The 23,248-nt window shown below is 49.4% G+C and overlaps 1 long non-coding RNA gene and 1 pseudogene across 1 annotated transcript; both read right to left on the bottom strand.

Annotated features, from left to right (window-relative positions):
* Positions 1-8,720: 8,720 nt before the first annotated feature.
* On the bottom strand, positions 8,721-12,502 carry LOC122425375 (annotated as a pseudogene).
* A 2,334-nt stretch (positions 12,503-14,836) lies between these two features.
* Positions 14,837-20,706, bottom strand: LOC122425681. Its single transcript, XR_006264961.1, has 3 exons — positions 20,554-20,706; positions 16,934-17,133; positions 14,837-15,462 (listed from the first exon to the last, which is right to left on the bottom strand). It is a non-coding gene; the product is annotated as an uncharacterized LOC122425681 (long non-coding RNA).
* Between the last annotated feature and the right edge of the window lie 2,542 nt (positions 20,707-23,248).

Genomic DNA, 23,248 nt, shown 5'->3' with positions numbered 1-23,248 from the left:
TTAGGACACAGCCCCTGAGCCAGCAATCTCTTTAAAATCGTGGTGACACTGGTCTATGACATTATGTAAGTTTCATGTGTGGGTCACTCGGTCGTGTCCAGCTCTGCGACCCCATGGACCAGCCATGGGCTCCTCTGTCCATGGACTCTCCTGGGCGAGCATCCTGGAGTGGACTGCCATCCTTTCTCCAGGTGTCCTGTGTGCACATGACGGTCTGCCTTCTGTGTACACTACAGTCTGCTCACCATCATGTCCAGTTTCCAAGCACACACTTGAGCCGCTTTTCCCATTTCACCCTCCCCCATCTTCTCCCCCTCCAGTAACCACCACCCTGCTCTCTGTATACCCCAAGAAAAGCCCTCAAGCCCTCGCTGAGGTGAGCCCCAGCAACCTCCAGGAGGAATACTGAAGCAAAGAAGGGAAAGCAGAAGGGACCCCCAGCCCAGCTTGGTTGCCCTTATTCTGCTGGGGTCCCACTATCACCACCCCAAGCTGGCCTTCAGGGTCTCAGGCCTGAGTGCCTCCGGCATGTTTCCTAAGACAGAAACACCTCCTGCGTGGGTCACTCCGCTTGTCAGCATTCGCTTCTCAGGGTGCTTACTAGATGCTTCAGCAAATAACTTTAGTCTTCTATTTTTATTCTTCTATCTGTATTGCATAACAGTGCAAAAGGATGGCCACAGTTTGTGCAAATACATGCATATGTTTACACCATTTATAGATACACTGTTATAGCCATGCTTTCTGGGAAACAAACTCACTCAGAAGGACAATGCAGATAGTGGAGTGCAGTTTATTACACCGGCAGGCCCAAGGCAGAGTCTCCTCTTAGCCAAGGGCCCCGACTAGCATTTGTGAAAATCTTTTATACCCCATGTGTATGTGTCCAAACCCACCAGCCCAAATCCCTTGAGGCTTACAAAGGAAGGGTAAATACAATCACAATAACCCCATCATTCGCGTGTTATGTGTTCAAACAGTTAATAATCAATAAGCCTATGGTTACATTCCGATAGATACTGTCCAGAGGCAGGGGTGATTAGTGTCTGTTTTCTCTTAGGCAATGAGTAACCTGGATGTGATCTTCAAGATTCCCCTATCCAGAGGGGGTCTTATCCATCCATTGTCATTCCCACAGGCGCTAAGCACAGAGTTCAGAGTCCATTGGAGAGGCGGCCTAGCACGATCAGCACGGACAGGGCTGAGATGGAGTCCAGGCCCTATGAATTCCTTCTTCAACACAATAAATAGTCCTAAATGCACAGCATGTGAGTGCACGGTTTGCAGGTCACTCTGCTTTCTCCCAAAGTCGTGAGTCATCTCTTCCCCAGTTTCATAAAGACCAGGATGCTGGTTCTGACCGCCAGACACCCCTCATATTTAGTCTATGCTGGGATTTGGGTGGGGGGCTTCTGCCACTCTCCAGAGGCCAGGCTTCACCTTCTGTACCCCCTCTGCAGCTCCAGGGGTCACCCCTCTCTGAAAAGGTGGTTACTGTCACAGGCCACTGAAAGGGCTGGGGTGTGTCCACACACGGCACTTGGGGAGGGGCCCAGCCAGTCTCAGGCATAGATGGGCATCTGGACATCCTCTCCCGGACACTCCAGGGATCTGAGCAGGCAGCTGCCATGGAACTGTCCCTCCGCGGTCACCAGTAAACAGATAACGTAAGTCTCGAAATGGTCCCAAGTGCAGCGCTGTAGGCCCAGCCTCCAGGGGTGCCCCCACGGTGCGCCCCTCCCCAGGCCCGATCTGCCCCGCACCCCCACCCACCCTCACCCTTCCCCTCCCCATTCCCCGTGCTGCTCCCAGCCCGATGACCCTCCCTCTCCTTCCTCTCTGGGTGGGAGAAGAAAACTGGTCTGCCTTTTTCCTTTGATTCTAAAGGCCTGCTTAGGGGAAAAAGCATTAAAAACTGTACTTTCATTTTGCCTTTTTTTCCTATTCCTACTATAACAATCTGTTTCTCCTCGAGGCTACATCATATCTGCCTCCCCACTACCAGAACAGTCCATACGGGGAAGAGAGAAAAAAGAAAGCACTCTATCTGTTCCCTCTCCTTCTTTAGAAAAGTGCCTTGGTCGCTCAGTCGTGTCTGACTCTACAACCACATGGACTGTAGACCACCAGGCCCCTCTGTCCATGGGATTCTCCAGGCAAGAATACTGCAGTGGGTTGCCATGTCCTCCTCCAGGGGATCTTCCTGACCCAGGGATTGAACCCGGGTCTCCCCCATTGCAGGCAGATTCTTTACCTCTTCTTTAGAATCAGGACCCAATTTTGTTCAGAGAGGAAAAGTGCTTAGTTAAAATGCTGTTTCCCAGACTCCCTTGCAGCGGAGCATAGTCCCAGTTCTGACCAATGAGGTCTAAGTACTCATGGAGGTGAGTACTTAGTACTGGAGGAAGCCTGGAGGGCTTCCAGGAACTTTCTTTAAAGAGGATTCAGTTAGAGTGCAACTGCACTTTGGGCCCTTCATCCTTTAAGACGTTCCCTCCTGGAACATGAACTTGATAGCTGGAGCTCTAGTAATCATGTTGCGACCGTGAGGACAGAACAGGATGGACACCCAGAAAGACATCAATTGCTGACAACACTGCGAACCTGCTGCCCCAGCCCCAGGCACTTTACCTCCTGATTTTTAGTTAAAGGAGAGAAAAAATGTCTAAATAACTTCTTACTTGATGCATCCTTTTATATAAGATGCTCCTCTTAAAAAACAAAGCTCTCAGTCATTCAAAACAGGACACCTCGTTTAACAGCAGCAGGGGTGCTCCGCTCTGGCTGTGCATTATCGTCAGCTGGTGTGCTTTAAAAATGTCAGTGCCTGGGTCCCCCTGAGATCCTCAGGTAAATCGGTCTGGGGCAGAGCCTTAGGCAATGGGATTTTTAAAGCTCTCAGGGTGATTATGATGTGCAGCCACGGGTGCCAAAACTCTGCTGTTCTAGTTTCCAAGGCAAGAATAATTGGTTAATTGATTCCTTCTGCTGCTCTCATTAAACACTGATGGGCACTGTGGTGGACCAGTCCGTAGCCCAGAGGTTTATCAGCGTCACCTGCAGGGCTGATTAAAGCACAGGTTGCCGGCCCCGCCCCCAGGGCTTTGGCTTTACTGGGTCTGGGCTGGGCCGGAGAATTTGCGTTTCTAACAAGCTCCCAGGATGTCCGGTATCTTTCTGTTTTCCGTCCCCAGGCCCCTCCTCTTGTGTGCTTTTCCTGCTCTGCCCCGCCTCTGGGCCCTGACCGCTCTGCTTTGCTCTACTCTTGTGCCCTCCTTGGAAAGCAGAACATTAGCTTGCTCCCTTGGAAAGGACTTTTAGGCAGTAGCACCCTAGAAGCTTAGGCCAAGACCCTCCCCTCCTCTGTCTGAAAAAACCTTCACTGTCTTCCAAGTTTCCACTCGGAGGTCACCTCCTCCAGGAAGTCTTCCTTTCAGCCCCCACATCTGTGCTCCCAGAGGCCCTGGTCCCTCTGTCTCCTTGCACTTGAGTGCAGTTGCTTTGTTGAATCCCTTTTCTCCTAAGACAGAAATATGCTTTCTCTCTCCATGCCTGGGATTCAGCTGAAGCTCCAATACTTTGGCCACCTGATGCAAAGAGCTGACTCATTGGAAAAGACCTTGATGCTGGGAAAGATTGAGGGCAGGAGGAGAAGGGGACGACAGAGGCTGAGATGGTTGGATGGCATCAGTGACTCAATGGACATGAGTCTGAGTAAACTCCAGGAGTTGGTGATGGACAGGGAGGCCTGGCATGCTGCAGTCCATGGGGTCGCAAAGAGTCGGACACGACTGAGCGACTGAACAACCGCCCTGGTCTCTGTCTTCCTTGTCCTCCAAACACACTTTGCTCTGGGGGATTGTTGGTGTTGTTTCACTTGGCAGGAGTGGTCTTGCCGGCATCCCAAGCCGCCTGCCATTTCCACCTCTTGTTCTGAAGTTCTCAGTCACAGAGTTGCTCCTTAGAATGGCGGTGCTCACCTGGGGGTGATTTTGCCCCCCACCAGGGGCTCTGTCCACCTCTGTAGATATTTCTGGTGGTCACAACTGCGAGGTCCTAACGGCCTCTACTGGGTCCAAGCCAGGGATGCAGCTCAGTGTCCGACGTCCCTTGGACACTTACCAACGACAGAATCCTCTGGCCCAAAAGGTCAGTAGTGCCGAGGCTGAGAGACCCTCCCCCTCTAAGGCGCCCCTGAGAGTGGAGAGGCCGCTCTGCCCGGCAGGGCTGGGTGGGTTGGTTAGTACCGGCCAGTCCATAACACTACAGTTCCTGGGGTGGGCTGAAGGCTTCTCCAGCATCGGCACAGCTGAGAATCCTCGAGCTGGTGATGGTGGTGGTGACGGCAGTCATTCTGAGCTGAGGCCTGAGGCAGGCCCTCCCGGGCTCAGGGGCAGCTGAGCGGAGCTGGAGCCTCCCACCGCGCCCCAGAGAGGGAGGGACAGCAGCTGTCTTCGTAGGAGAGCTGCCGGAAAGGAGAGGCCTCGCAGAGCCGGTCTCGGGAAGGACCGTGCCTGGGCGCCCTCGGAGAACCTCCGCCTCAGGGACCAATGCCTCTGCCCCCGTCGCTGCGGGGCCTCCGCTCAGAGGCTCTGCGAAATGGGCGGGAATCCTGGCAGGAAGTGGATCCTGGACCGGACGTGCTCACGAAGAAACGCCCGGAAGTCGTTCTGCCGGATCCTGACTGGCAGCTCTTTTCAGACGAGTTTCTCTGACCCAGGACGCGGTGTGTGGGGCTCAGAGCAGCGCTCCTTGCCACCTGGAGAAATCAGCCTCTGTGGGGCCACCCCCGGGGGGCTCAGGGGCCTCAGAGGAGGCTGTGGTTTGTCTCCAACGTTTCAGAATGTAGTGTAGAAGGTAGGATCCTTCCAGAGATGCAAAGAGAACGTCCCAGTGGAACCAGCTGAGTGCTAAGAGCACACATGTCTATCACAAGATACTGGAGAGCAGAAGGCTCCCCACAGGAGGGCCTGAAACACAGACTAAGAGGCCTTGGCGTATGTTTAGGCGAATGACTATTGCTTCAAGTCAGAGCTCCTTAAGCCCTCAGAGGGTCAAGGACCCTCGTGACGGTTGGATGACAGCTCTGGACCCTCACCCTAGGAAAGTGCATCTAGGCATAAAAGGTCATTGTCAGCTTCGAGGGGTTGGAGGATCACCCTGGTTGCATCCCTGGACTCAGGATTTAATGCATCCATCCTCAGGACCAGGGAAATGCCAGCATCTCAGGCTGGCATCTGGCATGAGATTTCCACAGAGCAGATGTTCAGATGATTAAAGACAAGGTGTTTGGCAGGAAAAGAGGCCAGTGGATGAGAGAGACAGGCCAGCCGCATAATTGTAGCAGTATGGATATTGGCCAAAATGAAATATTGATTAGCAATTATATGGTCCAGTGAGTGGGGACAGGTCCCTGGAGCCAGGCATGCAATTCTTGGCTTCAGCAATCATTTATGTAGCCAACAAAACAGCAAGGTCCCTGTCCTTATGTGCCTGACCTTCCAGGGTGGACACGGAAAATAAGCAAATGATGTCAGGTGGTGAAGAGTGTTACAACGAGGAGGGAAGGCTTCACTGAAATGACAGCTTTGAGCAGATATAAGAATAGGGTGAAGGAGTGAAGTGTGCATGTGTCTGACAGAAAGGTTCTGGACAGGAAGCAGCAGGTGCAAATGTCCTGGGGCAGAAGCACACTTGGCACGTTTGAGGATCAGGAAGCTGGTGGGTGTGCCATGGACTGAGCAAGAGGAAGAGCAAGAGATGAGGTCTGTCTGAGAGGGAGGCTTGGGATCCTTGGGTTTTGTTCTCAGTGGGATGAGAAGCCATTAAACGATCATGAGCAGGGAAGTAACACGATCATCATTTAGGTTTTTAAAATGAATTGAGCTCCAGTGGGAGAAAGTGAGTGGGCATGGTCAACATTCTCATGATAATAACAGTCATATTCTCCTGCTTTATCAGATAAGTTATTCACTCTTCCTTGATCTTGATGTGGAGTCAGCAAACTTTTTCTGTAAATGGTCAGATAGTAAATATTTCAGGCTTTGTGGACCATATGGCCTCTGCCATATCTACTCTGCTCTGCCTTTGGAGCTTGAAAACAGCCATCGACAGTAGGTAAATGAATGACCCTGGCCATATTCTAGGGGACCAGCTATCCCAACCTGCCTGGACAGAGGGGTTTTCTGGATTTAAGAGTTGCCTCTTTCTTAGCTCAACTGAGATAGTGTGGGCAAGTGGGGATGGTTGGTGGATTCCAAGAAACCTTTGTGAATGCTGAAATTTGCATACCATCTATATTTTACACGTCATGAAATAATATTCTTTTGATCTTTTCCCCAGTGCTCGCTTCGGCAGCACATATACTAAAATCGATCTTTTCCCCAATACTTAAAAAAACATAAAAGCCATGCTTTGCTCACACAAAAACAGTCTGGGTTTGACCCACAGGCTGTAGGCTGTCAACCGCTGGTCTTGGGGACCCATCAGTGACAGGCAGGACCACGCACACCTGCCCTTCTCCTGTGTTCCCCCTCCATCGGGCCGCCAGGGATCCCAGCCCCTGCCCACCTCTCTAGCCCTATCCCCTGCAGGCCACCATGTACCTGCCACACCAGTTGGCTTCACGGTCTTTGTCTCTGTTCCAGACTCCATTCTGCTTGATGACTTGACACATGCTATCCCCCCTCTTCCTGAGAAGTCTTCCCCTAGCTTTTCATCTGGAGAAGGACTAGCTCCTGCTCAGAGTGAAAGTTACACATCACTCTCTGCTTTAGACTTTCTCATACACACGCCCTTTGTTTTTTCTGCCCCAAGGTTGACCAGCAGCCTCTGTCCCGGCCTGGCGTGAAAGATGCTCCTGTGGAAATACAACCAGTTCTCTGGTTCAGGAACCCAAACTGAGATACGGGGAAGGAGGAGTCACTTGGTAGCATATGAGGAAACTGAAAAGACACCCCATGGAGGCGGGCAAGCAGAAGCCATGAAGCAGCAGGGCCATGAGACCCCAGAACCAGCAGAACATAGGAGTAAGCAGTAGTTCTGCTGCTGCTGCTGTGTCGCTTCAGTCGTGTCCAACTCTATGTGACCCCATAGGCGGCAGCCCACCAGGCTCCCCCGTCCCTGGGATTCTCCAGGCAAGAACACTGCAGTGGGTTGCCATTTCCTTCTCCAATGCATGAAAGTGGAAAGTGAAAGTGAAGTCGCTCAGTTGTGTCTGACTCTTAGTGACCCCATGGACTGCAGCCTACCAGGCTCCTCCGTCCGTGGGATTTTCCAGGCAAGAGTACTGGGGTGGGGTGCCATTGCCTTCTCCAAGAAGTAGTTATAGTTGAGCAGAAACTGTAGGTAAGGATGGAGGCAGAAATGGCAGCAGGAAGAGCAACTGTTATGATGGCTGAGACTTGACTTATATCTACAGCCTGCGGGGGTGACCAGACACCCCCGTCTCTGGGGTACTCTTGAATCCTGACTGTCTTTCCACTTTCTGCAAGGCCTTGCCTTACGACTGTTTGGGGCTCCCATGTGATTCCTGTCCTCTGACTGCCGTGCAGCCCCTTCCAAAAAAAGCTCTCCCCAGCTCAGTGCCTTACACACAGTAGATATGTGTGCGATGTGAGAATGTGTGATGAGAAATTTGTAAGAATCTCATCACTTGAGATGATCTAAGAAAAAACTGCTTCCTGCAATCAAAACTTCCTACCATACCACTTACATTCTGAGGTCATGATTTGTATCCAGTTTCTTAGGGATGAATATGGGGCTCTTTCCATGTCTTCCACAGTTCAGCACATCACTCGCTGTAATTGCTGAGCAAAGGATCCCACCTGGAAGAGCCTGAGCTCATGGAGAGACATGGGCACGTGTGTGCTCAGTCGCTCGGTCGTGTCTGATTCTTTGCGACCCCATGGACTGCAGCCCACCGGGCTCCTTTGCCGTGAGATTTCCCAGGCAAGATTTCTGGAGTGAGTTGCCATTTCTTTCTCCAGGGGATTTCCTGACCCAGGGATCGTACCCGGGTCTCTTGCATCTCCTGCATTGGCAGGCAAGATTCTTTACCACTGAGCCACATGGGGAGCCCAGAAAAATCTCGGGTACAGGTTGGTAAGGTGCTGGGAGGGGGGGACCGTAAATACAGCAGCTGGCCATCCAAAGGGTGGGTGAGAATCTCTCACTTCTTTGTATCCAGCAGCTATTGGGAGCCAAGTGGGAGACAGAACATGCTGTCCAGAAGACAGGCAGCCTTAAGAAACGAGGAGGACTTTAATTGACTCTTAACTGGGCTAAATATACCAGAAAAGTGGAGACTGGTTCTCCAGGTGGAACAAGATTAGTTTTCATCTGGCATGTTTAATAGGTCAGCAGACACTCAATAGAACAAGCTCTTCCACTCCTCTCCCTCTCTGTCGCAAGCCTTTGAAAACTCATTTTATCAAAATTAAAGCTAGATTCTGCTGTCAGCTGCTGCTGCTAAGTCGCTTCAGTCGTGTCTGACTCTGTGCGACCCCATGGACTGCAGCCCACCAGGCTCCTCCGTCCATGGGATTTTCCAGGTGAGAGTCCTGGAGTGCGGTCCATTGCCGTCTCCTCTGCAGTCACTATGTTACATTAAATAACAATGTGCTTGGACACAGGCAGGTGTCCTGTGGCCTCACATGAAGTGAAGGGCTGCAACATCCCCAGAGAAGAAGCTCCAATCAAGGGTCCGAGAAATGGACAATTCATGGAGATTTAAGACAAAGGAAAGGTATCACAGGGGAGGAGAAGAGCAAAGGAAGGAAACTATATATGAGGGAACTTCTGAAAACTTCACAGAAGCTCACAGTTCCATTGTCATCATCCAGAAACGCTCCAATCTTACCCAGAGGCCTTTTCACAAACTGAACTAAGGGTGGGGAGGTGGTGGACAGAATATACTGACTGTTCACCTTTGTAGAAAACAGAAAAAATGCTTCTTCAGCACCAATACTGATACTGGTATCACTTGTGAAGATGCTTTTACAGACCTCCAGAATCCAGCTGGAGGACTGTGGCACGTCCAGCTCCCAGTAATGCCTCCCGGCGGTGAAGGCCTGAGCTCCCCAGGCCACAACACACGACCCCCCCCCCCCCACCCCTGGGGCTGTCTGGACACGCCGGGGTGGTCATCCTCAGACATCACACTTGCATCATCGAGGATTGCATGGCGAGCGGTCGTTGTCTGACTCAGAAGATTATTCATGCTGAAGTTGTTCAGCATGTGTAGAAATCCAGAGACAGGCCAGGAAGGGAGCTCTGGGTTCATGGGCTGAGGCTTCTGCATCTCTGTCAAGTCGGTTGTTTCCAGCACATTTTCCAAGCCCTGGAGCAGCTCCGTGTCCAGCTTGTGGCACATCCCAGTCAGCTCTCTGTACATTGCTTTCAGACGTTCTCTCTGTTGAGTTGTTCTGAACACACTCACCTTGAGTTACAGACAAATGCCCTTGGCTTCTTTCTTCAGGGCCTCCAGATGCGGCTGCTCCTCCTCCTGGAGCAAAATGTGTATCCTCTGGTATTCAGCGGTAATCATCACCTTCCTTAAGGCTACATATTCCTTAAATGACTGAATTTTTTCAGCTTCCTGGTTTCAGAATGATTTGCATTTCTTCTCTCATTTTCCGTAAGGAGCCCATTCTCTCTAGAAGTTTCTCCCGGGACTCCTCAGCGGCCGTGTGTATTGGACTGTGGCTGTGAGCTGCGTGCCTGGGGCGTTCAGAGCGGGGCCCACAGAACAGGGTCTGGTCAGCCTCACAGAAGAGGCCTTTGGCTTCCTGGTGTGTCACACAGATCTGCTCCTCAGAGCGGTGGTCGTGGTCAGCTCTGCCAGCAAAGGCTCAGACAGGGACGGCAGAAGTTGTGCCCACAGTTTATGGAGACGGGGTCCAGGGAGTAGCTCATACAGATGGAGCAGGTGACTCCCTTCTGAGGCAGCTCCTAATGAGCTAATTTAGGAAATCCTTGCCAACCGCAGCCGTTGTGATGGGCAGGGACAAGTCCTGCCTGTAGGGGGCGGTATTGCAAGAAGAGCGCGGTCCCTGGCTCAGAGCGCTGGGAACCAGGGGGACGCTGGCCTGAGCGCTTTAGTTGGAGATCTTGGCACTGGCGTTCCAGAAAGGAAAAGTCCCAGTTGAATGAGATTTTAAAGGAATTTTACCTAGCTCCTTGGAGAAATTTAAAATTCTTCACATACACATGCACTACAAATACACATATACAAGCACGCATGTGTGTGTACAGACACACGCGCCCCTGCCAAATAGTAAAACGTGTTTCTTTCACTTAAAAGGTGATCTTTTTCCTGAGGCTGTTTGGCTGTACTTTTGAGAGGGGAGCGCCCCACCAGATAAATCCCAGGTTAGGATAAGTCCCAGGTTGCACTGCTTTCTGGGGAATTGCGGGAAACATTTTGGGGATGAAAGGTAACCCAACTTCCGTCACACTGAAAACGTCTACACTTCACTCGTCAAGGTCACAACTGAGTTTCTCTTTATTTTTTTAATTTATTTTTTAAAATTTAAGTCTTCATTGAATTTGTTACATTATTGCTTATGTTGTTTATGTCCTGGTTTCTCAGCCCGTATGGGCCATACGGGATCTTAGCTCCGGGATCTTAGCTCCCCGATCAGGGATCGAACCTGCACCCTCTGCATTGGAAGGCGAAGTGTTAGCCACTGGACCAGCAGGGAAGTCCCCTGAGTTTCTCTTTAATCGGGTGGCTCCCTGAAGCCCCCGAGTGCTGCGTCTTACCCTTTATTCACGCCTTTCTCTCTCACCACAGATGGTGAGGCTTCCTGCCCACCCCCTGGTATCCCTTCTCTTTCCTTCACAGAATCTGCCGTTCAGCGCTCTCTCTCATTTGTCAGCGTCCTCACTAGACTGTGTGGTCTGTGCACCACATTCTGGGAGACTGCCTCAGTTCTGCATGCTCGGTGACCAGCTTGGCACCTGACGTGTAGTAGGAACACATGGTTGATGTTGGCTGAATGAATGTCTTCATCTTGGAATCCTATGCAGAGTGTTTAAATATTCTAAGTATATGATAAATATGCATCACAAACCTTTTTTTTTCCCCCCAGAACACATAGGGACCTGCTTTCTAAATTAGGCTATCTTATGAGCGGACCTTGGGAATGAATTTCAGTGGCCATCCACATTTGGTGAGCTTCTGTGCAGCTTGCAGCCCTCCTTTTCCTTCAGAAAGCCAGAAGGAAACTTGAATATTCAAGGGAAGAAAGTGGATGCCCCCTCTGGTCTTCCTCCCCACAGGCCCTAGGGGCACCCGCCATGGCTTTGCCCCCAGCGGCGTCTTTGAGCCCCTGCCAAAGGAGGGGGGATGGATGGGCAGATGGGCGTCTGACTGCTGGCCTCGGGGCTGGCTCTTCACGACAGGGAAAGGGGCAGGGCTGCTGTGACAGGGACCCAGGCTGCATCATGAAAGAACCAACTCACAGCTCACCTAGCTCCTGTGAGGACCGTTCTTCACGCACGTAACTGAAGAGCGCTCAAATCCAGCCCCCAACTCCTCCTCACGCCCCTCAGCAGATCCCGAGCTGCCCCTGAAGCTGGCAAGTGGAGAAGTAAAAGCAGCTAGATCTTTCCCTCAAGGTCCTGCCACCCAACCCAACAACACGCCCTGAACCTACAACCTGTTGGCAAGCAGCCGCGTCAAAATACATGAGTGATTATTTTCCCAACAGTAACTAAAAAAAAAGTATAGCCTCAAACATTCAGGGGTTCTCCATCTGAAAAGACGTGGAGGGCATAACTAAAGTCTGTGGTGCCCTGTCTGAGGCTCCATGATGGTATCTGGTGCCCCAAGGCCTCCGTGTCTTCATCTGGGTGACGACCCAACAACTCCCCGGAGAGCAGCTGGGGAAAGGGATGGGGCCTTTTTCCCTGTGATCCCAGAGCCAGGACAATACCAGACACACAGTCACCGCACAAGCCTTGTCTGTCCAGGGAATGGGAAGGATGAAGAGAAAGCGCGTCATCACAGACTGTCCCCGGAAGTCTAGAATACCAAACCGGGGTGGAGGGTCTCCTTGAAGCCTGAGGAAGACAGTTCTCAGGTGAACAAAAGGGTGGGGGACTTGACATGGCGTCTCGCGACTCGGTCAGCAAGTCAGCTTGACTCCCGTTCACGCCCAGTCTTGGCAGGTGACATTCCACAGACCACCCTGGGGATGAAGCGGCCAGGCCAGCGTCCACCTCGGCCACAGACGGATGGGATGATGGCCTTGCACGTATTCCTTAATGTTCTGGGCTTCCATTTCCTCATGGAAACAAAGAGGAAATGGGTTTCTAGTTCTAACAATATACTGTCTGCTGATTCAAGGAGTAAACAAGCAGAAAACATAGATTTAAGAAGCATTGAGGAAAAAAAAAAAGGGTAGAATAGCCATATGGTAACTGTTCTGCCACCTTACAGGCCCTCCTTGGGGCTGGATGGGACACTGGGCAGGTCCCTCAGTGGCAACAGGCGCATTCCAGGTACCCACTGTTCTAAGGTGAAAGGATTCGCCTTGCAAAGTACAGGCCTATCTCCTGGGGGAAGAAAACATCTTAACGTGGCTGTCTGCCCATGTGGGATTTTAACAGCACTTCCAAGTGAACCCTTTCATCTTGCAAATGACATTCGGAGTCAGTCAGCGTCCCTGGGATGCTTTTTGCAGACAGCTGGCAGTAATCATCCCAGTGGGCGCTGGAGAGATGTGAGCTGGGCTGGCGAAGGAGGCCGTGATTAGAGATGTGGGCGTCAGGCTGGAGGAGACGCGGCTTCCCCACGCGTGCGCCTCACAGACCTGCAGGAAGAACGTGTCCCCAGCCCTGAATGCGGCACAAACTCAGGCAGGAATTGCAGCGAGCTGTTATGTGAGCCAAGCTGGCGGAAAGGACGCAGGCTCTCCTTTTTATGGGCTCCCTGTTTAGTTCCATCTGAGCAAATCTCCAGCTTCCCAGGTGGCTCTAGTGGTAAAGAACCCACCTGCCAATGCACATAAGAGACACGGGTTCCATCCCTGGATGGGCAAGATCCCCTGGGGGAGGAAATGACAATCCACTCCAGCGTTCTTGCCTGGAGGATCCCATGGACAGAGGAGCTTGCTATAGTCCATAGGGTTGCCAAGAGTCAGATTCAACTGAAGTTTCAGAGCACGCACAAGCAAAACCTCAGGGTGAGTGCGAGTGAGGAGGGACACACGAGGCCATCCTGGAACTGTTAGCCTGTGAACACACTCTGGGGCAGCCAGTGCCTTGCGGTTAGCTGGGTCCCTAAGTTTGCTGGCCCGTGTCTGAAGAGTTTGACCACCTGCTTCCTGATCCCAAACTACTGCTTAGATGTTCCTTCTCTACCCTTATCTTTGACTTCCTGGTTTCAGGGTTTCGTGGTATTTGGCCTTCTCTGCATCTGGAGAACTCACAGGGAAAGATCGTCCTATGACTTACCCCTCTCCTATCCTAGGGGCTTCCCACAGATCCCTGAGAAAGCAGGTGGGGGCGGGGCAGAGAATATGGATCCAACACTGGGATGTTAACCCAGCTTCCACGCAGCCTCAGTCGTGAAGCGTGAGGGTTTGTGGAATAACCAGGTCAAGGAAGGATAATAGCTAAGGGACAGAACCTTAGATTTAGGAGACCCATGTGAGCTGTACTCGCATGACCAGATCATTCCAGAACCATGCCCAGTCTCGGGGGATACCAATTCTCTATGGATTCCAATCCTGGCATCTTTGTTCTGCGTTGTATGGTCAAGTGAAATACTGTGATTTGTGTAAAGTCGTGCTGTCTGTCAACTTTCCTTCAATTAGCATGCTCTCCAGAAAAACACAAAAAAGAAGTTATCAGTGTGTGAATTATTTCAGGGGGGTCCGGTTCCCCTCTTGAGCATGGACAATGTCAGGAGGGAGGAAATGGGAGGGGAAGGAGTTGGGGGTCAGACAGGAAAGGACCCTCCTCTCCTCCGGATGGAAGTCCCCCAGGACCTGTGCTGTGTACAGAGCCTGTGGGCTGCCCTCACCTGGTCCTTTCCAGCAAGGAACTTGGAAATCTTTTGCAGTTTTGTTCACTTGATTCCCCCCGAAAACGTAACTGGAACAATTAGAATAGTCTCAGATCGTGAGCCAGTGAACACCCACTAATTTAAAAGCCTCCCCAGTGCCTAGGGCAGTGCCTGGCCCAAGGTTGCCACTCAATACATGCTTACTTGATAAATGAGGGGTGGGTAAATAAATAAATCAGAGAATTGGCCTCTGGGGTCGTTCCAACCCCTTTCAACTTGATTAAACCTGGTGGTGGTGGCTTAGTTGCTAAGTCGTGTATGACTTGCGGCCCCATGGACTGTAGCCCACCAGGCTCCTCTATCCCTGGGATTTCCCAGGGCCTGGCACTGAAGTGGGTTGCCATTTCCTTCTCCAGGGCATCTTCCCGACTCAGGGATCAAACCTGCCTCTCCTACATTGTAGGCGGATTCTTTACCACTGCGTCACCAGGGAAGCCCCTGATTAAACATATGTGTTCATTTAGCCAAGTCACAGGAGAGAAGTTTTAGCCCAGCAAAGACAGAACCTACTTCTTACTTTAAACGCTTCTCAGAGAAAGAATGTGTTTCAAACCAGACCACCCAGTTGGTCCAAGTGTCCCAGGTGCTACATGGGGTTTAAAATGCTCAGATTAGCTATGACAGCCCATATGTAGTTCAGGTAATTTCCTGATGGAAACTCATTGAAACATAAGGAAGAAGGACCTAGCATACAAATTCAGTAGTCAGCCTGGTGACTGATCAAAATCAGTAGGAATCAAACACGTTCTATAATTTCTGAAAGGTCGTTTAGGCCATGTACAAGTTTATTAGAAAGTTGTCTTCATGATGACAAGTAGAAGATCCACATACCTTGATTTTTTATCTATAAGCGTGTGGTTTACAAACCCTAGATTTAAACCCGTTTGTTTTCCACATCTACCCTCTTCCTCTCCATTTCAACTCAGTAAGCATGGGTTGAACAATTACCACGAGACTAACCGTGTGCCTGGGTGCTCTGGGGGACGCTGCAATCATTTTATTGACTTGGGAAAACACAAAGGCTCAAAATCAATTAACTTATTTAAAACAACAGCATGAGAAGAGGCAACATTCAGATGACATCTTGGTTATGAGCACAAAAGGACCAGAATGTCCTCAGCAATGACATGGGACTGGGAGCACCTCTATGAGATGACCTTTCCTGCCCGTACCAAGCAGACGTCAACGCCTTCAGGGAGCGGAAGGATTGCCTAGCAGTAGCTATTTAGTGTGATAATGGCGTTTGATAGCTTGGACACAAACACCATTGTCACACTCCACAGCTCTGCTAAGGGAAATCAGTAGCCATGAAAGTGTTCATTTCACCTGCACCTTCCACCAGAGTCAGGGAGCATCATCAGGGAATCTCATCAGTTTCACGGAGAGACCTGAACAAAGAAGAAAGAGGGATAACAGGTCGGGAGCATCTTGAGCGATGGAGAGAAATAAGGGCGTTGGGCTTGTGTGTTCTGGAACAGACACACTAATAAAGGGTTTATGTGATCTGTGATCTGCGACCACCCGCAATGGGGAAGGAAGACTTCCTGTGGAAATGGATGGGAAATCTGTGTGCATCAATTTTCTGAAAGGGTGAAGAGAGAAAAGGAATCCCTGGTGGGAACTGGTTTTAGGAAACAAATGCTTAGTGGAAGACAACATCATAAACAGTAATAACTCGGCTGGAGTAACGGAGCCTCCCTGACTCTCTTCCTCACCATCCACCCCAATCCATCATCAGTAACTGGGGTCAGACTTGCAGTCTGAGAACAGTTATGTTGCATGGGGACCTAGCGTTTAGACAAGCTGTGATCCACCCTCAGACGGCTGTTGGATACAGAGGCGTTCACAGGGGCTCAGATGTCGAGTCTCACTCACTGCAGTGGTTTCCCGTCGCAGTAGCGAGTGGGAGATGAGGTGAGGGTGGGGAAGGAGAGGAGGAACATGGAAAGAGAGAACTATTCCATTGTTGTTAATAATTCTCCTTTTCTAGCTAAAGGGAGCCTCCTGTGAATAAATCCCTCCTGGTTCATTTGATTTCCTGTTAAAAATGGTTTCTGACTAATATATGAACTCCTGCCCACAATGGAACATGAGAAGAAATAAAGCATTTTATCTAATCCTTTCTTTTCCCCCAAATGCTGGAAGTGGAAAAGGATGGAGCCCAGTTTACTCTTTCCCCCAGGATAACTGAGTTGTTAATCAGAGCCTTGCTTTGGGCATAAAATCAACCCATTCTTAATAACTGGAAAATGAACCCTTCTGTATTTTTTTTTTTTTCCAGTAAAAATGTCCCTTATTCACAGGCATGCCTTGAAACAGCCCTCTTCAGCCTAGGCTGTGTGGTTGTGAGCATACCATGAAAGCCACTCAGCTTCTATGGGGTCAGAATGTTGATCTCTGCCTCTTTTTTTCCTTTCCAGTTTTATTGAGATGTAGAACACATTCGTTCTGAGTGTACAACATCAGCATTTTTTTTTTCTTTTCTTTTTTACTGTGTTGATGTGCTCCTCTTTCCATTAAGGACTGACCTCCTTTGGTTCCTGTCTGAGACCCCGGATCACCTTTACAGGGTGCAGAGCGTCAGCAGAGTCCCACCCGGCCCGTGTGAGGTCTGCTCTCTTCAGGGGGAATTCTTCCCCTGGGCACTGCTCCCAGGGTTCCCACTGCAGACCGGCTCTAGAGTTCCAGCTGACCCCAATCGCTGCCACAAACCCCCGGCACGCTGGGTGCGGCTGCTCGTGTGATTAACCATCTCTGGTTTTTCCCCTCTCCTGATGACTTAGCCAGGTTCATCTGCTTTGCCTTTGCCTGAGGGACATAGAACAGAAACCCCTCTTCCCGCTCACTCCAGGGACGTACCGATCATGCTGAGAGGCTGCAGAAATCAGCTCGGTTGGAAAGACTCAGTCACTAGTGGCAAAGGTCCTGGTAGGACACCCTTGGAGGGTTTCCTACCAGACAGACTCCAGAGGTCATTTCACTCCTCAGAGCCTCCCAGCAGTTTCTGACCTCACTCCACGTCTCCAGGGGAGCCCCGTGTCCTTCAGTCCTTCATGAACCTGCAAAAGACAGAAGGTAGAAGCGTAAACAGGGAAAAGAAGAGAGGAGGCAGAGAATGTGTTATTGGTATCGCCTCCTCTAAATAAACCTTCGATTTCTTTGGTCCAGGAAATTCATGGCAAGGAAAAAGTCCTTAAATCTGTAGAAAAGATTTTCTTCTCTACCCATTTGTAGAAAGGTTTACCTATCAGGTTGTTCACAGGGGCACTGTTTATAACAGTAAAAACTGCAAGCAACTGTCCAATTATAAGAGAAGTGTGACATATTTATAATACCTCCTAGTCATTGAAGGTGATGTTATAGAAAAATGGTTGTTGACTTGGAAAGAGATTCAGTGAAGTAGTTTGTAAAACAATTTCAAATGCCCTTTCTGTGAAAACTGGTATATATGCCTGGGGCAGACACACCCACTCTTCACCCTGGCTATGTCTGAGTGGTGGGATTAGTGTGGTTTTGTTTCTCCTTTTGGGTCTCTGCATTTATTAATTCTACAATGAATGTAATGCTTTTGTAATGAGAAAAATCATTAGAATGTAAACATCTTTAAGAACCTTTTTTTGGGGGGGTGTGGATTCCCTAATAAAAATTCCTTCTTGCAGAACACTCCCCTGAAAATTGGGAGGTTAGAATTCACCCTATTCCTACCCCGCTTGCCAACAGGCGTGGAAAGTTAGCGCTGCACTGAGATGGAGCCGCAGGCAAGTTTCCTAGCAAATTATTAGCAAACGGCTTTATTATACAGTACAATTATTTTATGGTATTATGGTATCAATCAAACACATTTATTGAGTGCCTATTATGTTCTTGGCCTTGTGAACAATTTTAAATTATAATGGCCATCACCTTTTATTACTCCTTTGGCTTCTGCAGGAGTGGTTGAATTCTGTCCACCTGCAAAGCAGTCGAATGGTCTCGTTTTTTTCAAATGCCATCCAATCATATGTCACCAATAAAAAAAAATTGCAACTGGTTAATGCCAGGATCTACCTGGATATAGTTTTTAAAATTTACATAGTCACTTCTCATTCTGCAGGTTTAAAAAAAACTTTCATAGTTTCACATTTAACCCCTGAACTTAAATAGCACCAGTTAATGAAAAACTGAAAGTAGTTTATAAGCTGGTTGGGAAATAATTACACCTGCTATTTCCTGTGAAAAAAATGAATCCTTAAAGGCAAAGGGGTTGGAAATTAATTCAGGGTGATGCCTCCACATGCCAGCAGTTTTTTCACAGCTAGTAAAGGCCTTGGGGGATCTTGTTAAATTTCTCTCCTCTGATCTCAGCTCCATAAATCTCCCACCATCTCTCCTTGAGCCTTACTTCCTGAGATTTCCTGAGAGAAGCTGAGTCCCAGGCCTTACTAAACGGCTGTTCATTAAAATGAAATTTCTGAGCCGTGTCCTGGGCTCCCCTCCCTCACCTTCCCAACCCAGGCAGATTCTCTAGATGTTTCTAGTTGCCGTGGTCAATTCAGATTGCCATTTTCCTGTTGAGCTTGCGAGTATGAAAATCGGGAGAGACTGGATTAAGGGATTCTTTTCCTAAGTGGGGAACCAGCAGAAAGCGGGGAGTTCGTTGAGAAGGAGGCCTTCACAAAGCTTGATCCTCTAGTGAATTCACCAGTCTGTACATATTCTGTGTGCATCACAGCTCCCTGAAAGATGTCTTGGATTTACAAGCACCCAGCATATCACAAATATGCTGGTCAGATCTGGGCATGAGCGTCCTGGCCTGCTTTCACGTGTTGTTTCCCAGGGTCTGAGAACATTCTAGGGCCAACTCCAGAGGGCTGAGAAAACAGTGCTTTGGGGACCATGCAGCATCACTTTGTTGCAAGCCTACCCCTTCAGCACCTAAAAAAGATTCTTAAAAAGCAAGTGAAACACGGAGATGCGCTTTTTAAAATTCCACATTCGCATTTCCTGTCATTTCAAATAGATGTGTTAAACACATCAATTTGAGTCTTGTAGGCTATTATAGTCTAGAAGACAAAAGAAGTCAATAGCATATGCCTGAGTCTTGTCATTCTGAAAGCACATGGAAATTTTAAAATAGAATGCTCTTTTCAGTAGAGGGCAAGGAAGTATTTCTTTTTTCACTGAAATCTACCTTTTGTTCAGTCGCTCAGTCGTGTCCGACTCTTTGCGACCCCATGGACTGCAGCACGCCAGGCTTCCCTGTCCTTTACCGTCTCCCAGAGTTTGCTGAAACTCAAGTTCATTGGGTCGGTGATGCCAACCAACCGTCTCATCCTGTGTCTCCCCCTTCTCCTCCTGCCCTCTTCTGCCTGAAATCAGGGGAATCTGGAAAGCTTATGCATGCATCTATTATGCCTGTTATCACCAACCAGAGGTGTAGAGAGAATCACTGGGCAAATTCTCAACCAAGTTGGGGGTCTCAGTAGACTTTTTTTTTTTTTTTTTTTTAATATTGTTTGGCTGCACTGGGTCTCAGTCGCAGCATGTGGGATCTAGTTCCCTGACCAGGGATCGAACCCTAGTCCCTGCACTGGGAGCTCAGAGTCTTAGCCACTGGGCCACTGGGGAAGTCCCTCAGTAGACTTTTTAAAGAGAACTGCTGAGGCCTGGGGATTCCTAGGAACCAGTGTCATTTCTATGCAGGTGCCCAGCTAATTCCAGTGCTGTCCAGGGAACAATCCTAGTTGGACAGAGGGAGAATTCCAATGTTGGAGTATTAGAAGTAGAAGAACAAAATATAGGGAGCCTTGCGGTCATGCTTGCTCTGAAAGAAGGGAAAGGGGAGGGTTTCTAGTCAAATAAACGTCCTAACACTAGTATCCTATTGGTAGAATCGCGTTCAAAGGCCTTTACGTTATTGCTAAATCAGACCATCGTAAAACGGGAAATGGCTTCATATGTAGCCACTTCAAGGCCACTTCAAGGCCAGAAATAAACACACACTCCGTGTGTGTGTGCAAAGTCACTTCAGTTGTGTCCAACTCTCTGTGACCCCATAAACAGTAGCCTGCCAGACTCTTCTGTCCATGGATTCTCCAGGCAGGATTACTGGAGTGGGTTGCCATGCCCTCCTCCAGGGCATCTTCCCAACCCAGTGATCAAACCCACATCTCTCACATCTCCTGCACTGGCAGGCGGGTTCTTTACCACTAGCACCACTTGGGAAGTATCTTCTCCTTTCCCTCCACTGGGTGGGGAAAAGCATCTTTAGGAAAGTCTCTGGTTTTCTTAGGCTTTCTGAAGACACAGAATAGTCATGGCAGATGAATTAAAATGTGGTGTGTGGAACATGGCACATTGCTCATGGGGTCCTTTTAAACACCTGGGTCGCACCTCACCCCCACTTCTCAAAGTCAGCGCTGCCCACCCCCGACAAAGGGACAGCCTGAGTCAGACAGGGGCGTTGGAAGATGCTGGCAAGGGTGTGGGGAGGCACTTACCTTCCAGCCCGCGCAGCTGTCTCTCTGCCCTGGGCCCTTTCTCTGCCCGTGGGATGTGCCTTCTGCCGGCTGGGTGGGGTGGCTCTGGGCGCCGGCCCTGGGCGTCTGTGGGTTTTAAGCCTTTCCCTGCTCCCTTTATGGGATCCAGGGGTTTAAAGTAAACAAGCTTCTTTCTCTTTCTGATAAGTCGCAGTAAAGGATCGATTTGGAGGGAGGGCGGGAGGCCACAACCTTAGCCCTTAGTCATCGTCACCTTTGGTCAAGCTTTGCTAAGCAGGGCTGGACGGCCCTTACCCCTGCCGAACACATTCCCCTCAGACACGCAGGCTTCAACCTGTTTAACTCTTTCTTCTCAGGAAGACTGCAGTCTATTACCTTGTCACCTCCTCAGAATTCTAGCTCTAGAAAAGTCACCTGATCCTAGGGGCCTATTAAGCATACCCTTGGCTCATCCTACTTCCAACTCTTGACCAACATTTGGAAGCCAGTCTGACTCTCTTGAACCAATCGGTTCTGACGTAGTTACAGTCTACTTATTTGTTCTCGCCAACAATTATTAAGCGCCTCCTTATATGTGCTCAGCTCTGGTATCACAACAGTGAGCAAGACAAATGGAGTTTACATTCTGTAATTTTTTTAAAAAGATAGATAAAAAGAGACATGCAAAAGTAATAACATCCACAGGGCTGCCTCCCCTCCCCCGCCCCTAATGCAGGGGGTCCGCCGCTGGTACTTGTTAGTGTCTCGGATCATTTCTTGGCCTCCTCAGGCCCCTTTGTTGTTTTGCCTTCCTCCCCTGTGAGAGCAAGCTGTTTGTCACTCTCTCTAGTGATAAATGCCGTCTGAAGTGAGGTCTGCTTATTCTGGTCAAAGCTCATGAACCTCTGAGGAGAGGAGGCAGCCTTCACTAGCTGGTATGTTGCCATTTTCCTTACACCTCTGTTTGGTTATCCTGTTATGTCTCAGGTAAAAGTGGGAGGGCAAGCAAAGTGTGCTCTGGCTGTTATTCTTTCCTGAGAACTGACTGCAAGAAATGAGCCCCGAGGTGGCCTCTCTTTTCGGGTCCCTTCCCTCTAACCACTTGAGGTCAAGCTGAGCGCTCGCTCCTAGGAGAGACCAGTGGCCCGTGGAGGCAGGGGTCCCGTGGGGGCTTGGGCCCCGTGGAGGCGGGCACGTTCACATGGCAGAAGCCCCAGCTTCATCCTGATATGGGAAAAGCACTGGAGCAGGCCCTGCGGGGTCGCCCAGGCTCCGGCTTTGTTCACCGGCTCTGGTCTCACCGTGAGGCCTCACCGACCCGCCTGTGGTAACTTGCATTGTACTTTCAAAAGCTGCTTCTCCTGGTTTCAGGAACAGTATTTCTTTTTTTCAAAATTACTGTTGACTTTTCACCTTTTCAGTGAGATGGAATCTCAGTCTCCCTGTATAGATATTCTTTCAAACAGCAGGAGAGGTCCCCCCGGCTCGCAGGCCTCACCGCAGGGACACCCCGGTCACTTTCACCAGCTTCTCTTGGTCTCTGGAAGTTGATGCAAAAAACTGTCAGCAAAAAGCTGACAGTTTCCCTTTCATTTGGAAAACCAAAATGAAGACAAACATTCAACTTTCAGATGACTTCCTTTAAATTCCCAGCCATGGTACTTGCAAGGATTTTGAATTTCAAAGAAAGGGTACACGTTGCCCTATTTATAATCCTAAAACAAACTTCTTCCTGCAAATCACAGAATCTCTGCCTTGGCTGCTTTAAAATGATTTTTTTTTCTTTTTTAAATTAAAGGGGATGCATTCTTTTAAGATTAGATTTGAATCCTGCAAGGTTGAAGTTCAGTGTGGCATGTCTGAAATCCCTAATATTTGTACTCAGGTACAGGCTGCAAAACAGAAAAACAAAATCAGGTAACTTTCCACCCATGCAGCTGGAAGCAGGCCCCGCCCCCTGTGGGTGAGTAACTGTTTTTCTCTTCCTGCCTGAGCTTCAGGCTTTTTGAAATGGAAAAAAGAAGTAATCAGTTCCAATGAAGAATGCTAAACTCTTGCCATGAAGAAGGCTGAAGTTTGGGAACTGGAAATCCTGGGTCTCATTCGAGATTCTTGACCATTCACATTTTTGCCCTTGAAAAACGCACTTTACATTTCTGAGCCTTGAGTTTCCTCTGAGCCTTGAGTTTCCTCTCTGTAGCAGAGCGGAGGGTACTAGCTTGTCATTGGCTCTGAAAGCTTAGGTGACCTAGGAGGTGAATTCATCTTTATGAATGAAGAGAAGCAAAACAAAGATGGATATAGAGAAATTACCAATGTCTTGAACTGTATTGACGCACTGTTTTGTTTATTGGGCTAGTAAAGAAAAAGATGCCCAGGGAGTTGAATTTACCATGTGAGGGAAAGAGAATCAAAGCTACTTTCAAGCCAATGTCCTAATCCAGGACCCTGGTGAAAACGCAGAATGTTGACAGTGAGTCCTGGTTTCATCGCCGTAGTCCCACACCAGCCATCTTCTCCCACTAAAGGTCCTGCTCTTATGGGTGGAAGTGGGCTCAGAACACCATTTGGCATCGTGGAGGCAGGGACCTGACTCCTGAGGGGGCAAAGAGGATGGTCATCATTTGAGTGACCAGTAGGTACTCCCAGAGTGCAGTTACAAACTAGTTGCAGAACTTATTATGCTACTTCTGAGCTAAACATTTCAGCACATGTC

Source organism: Cervus canadensis, chromosome 23 (genome assembly GCF_019320065.1).
Source record: "Cervus canadensis isolate Bull #8, Minnesota chromosome 23, ASM1932006v1, whole genome shotgun sequence".
Taxonomy (NCBI): domain Eukaryota; kingdom Metazoa; phylum Chordata; class Mammalia; order Artiodactyla; family Cervidae; genus Cervus; species Cervus canadensis.
This window is presented reverse-complemented; position numbering and strand designations above follow the sequence as displayed.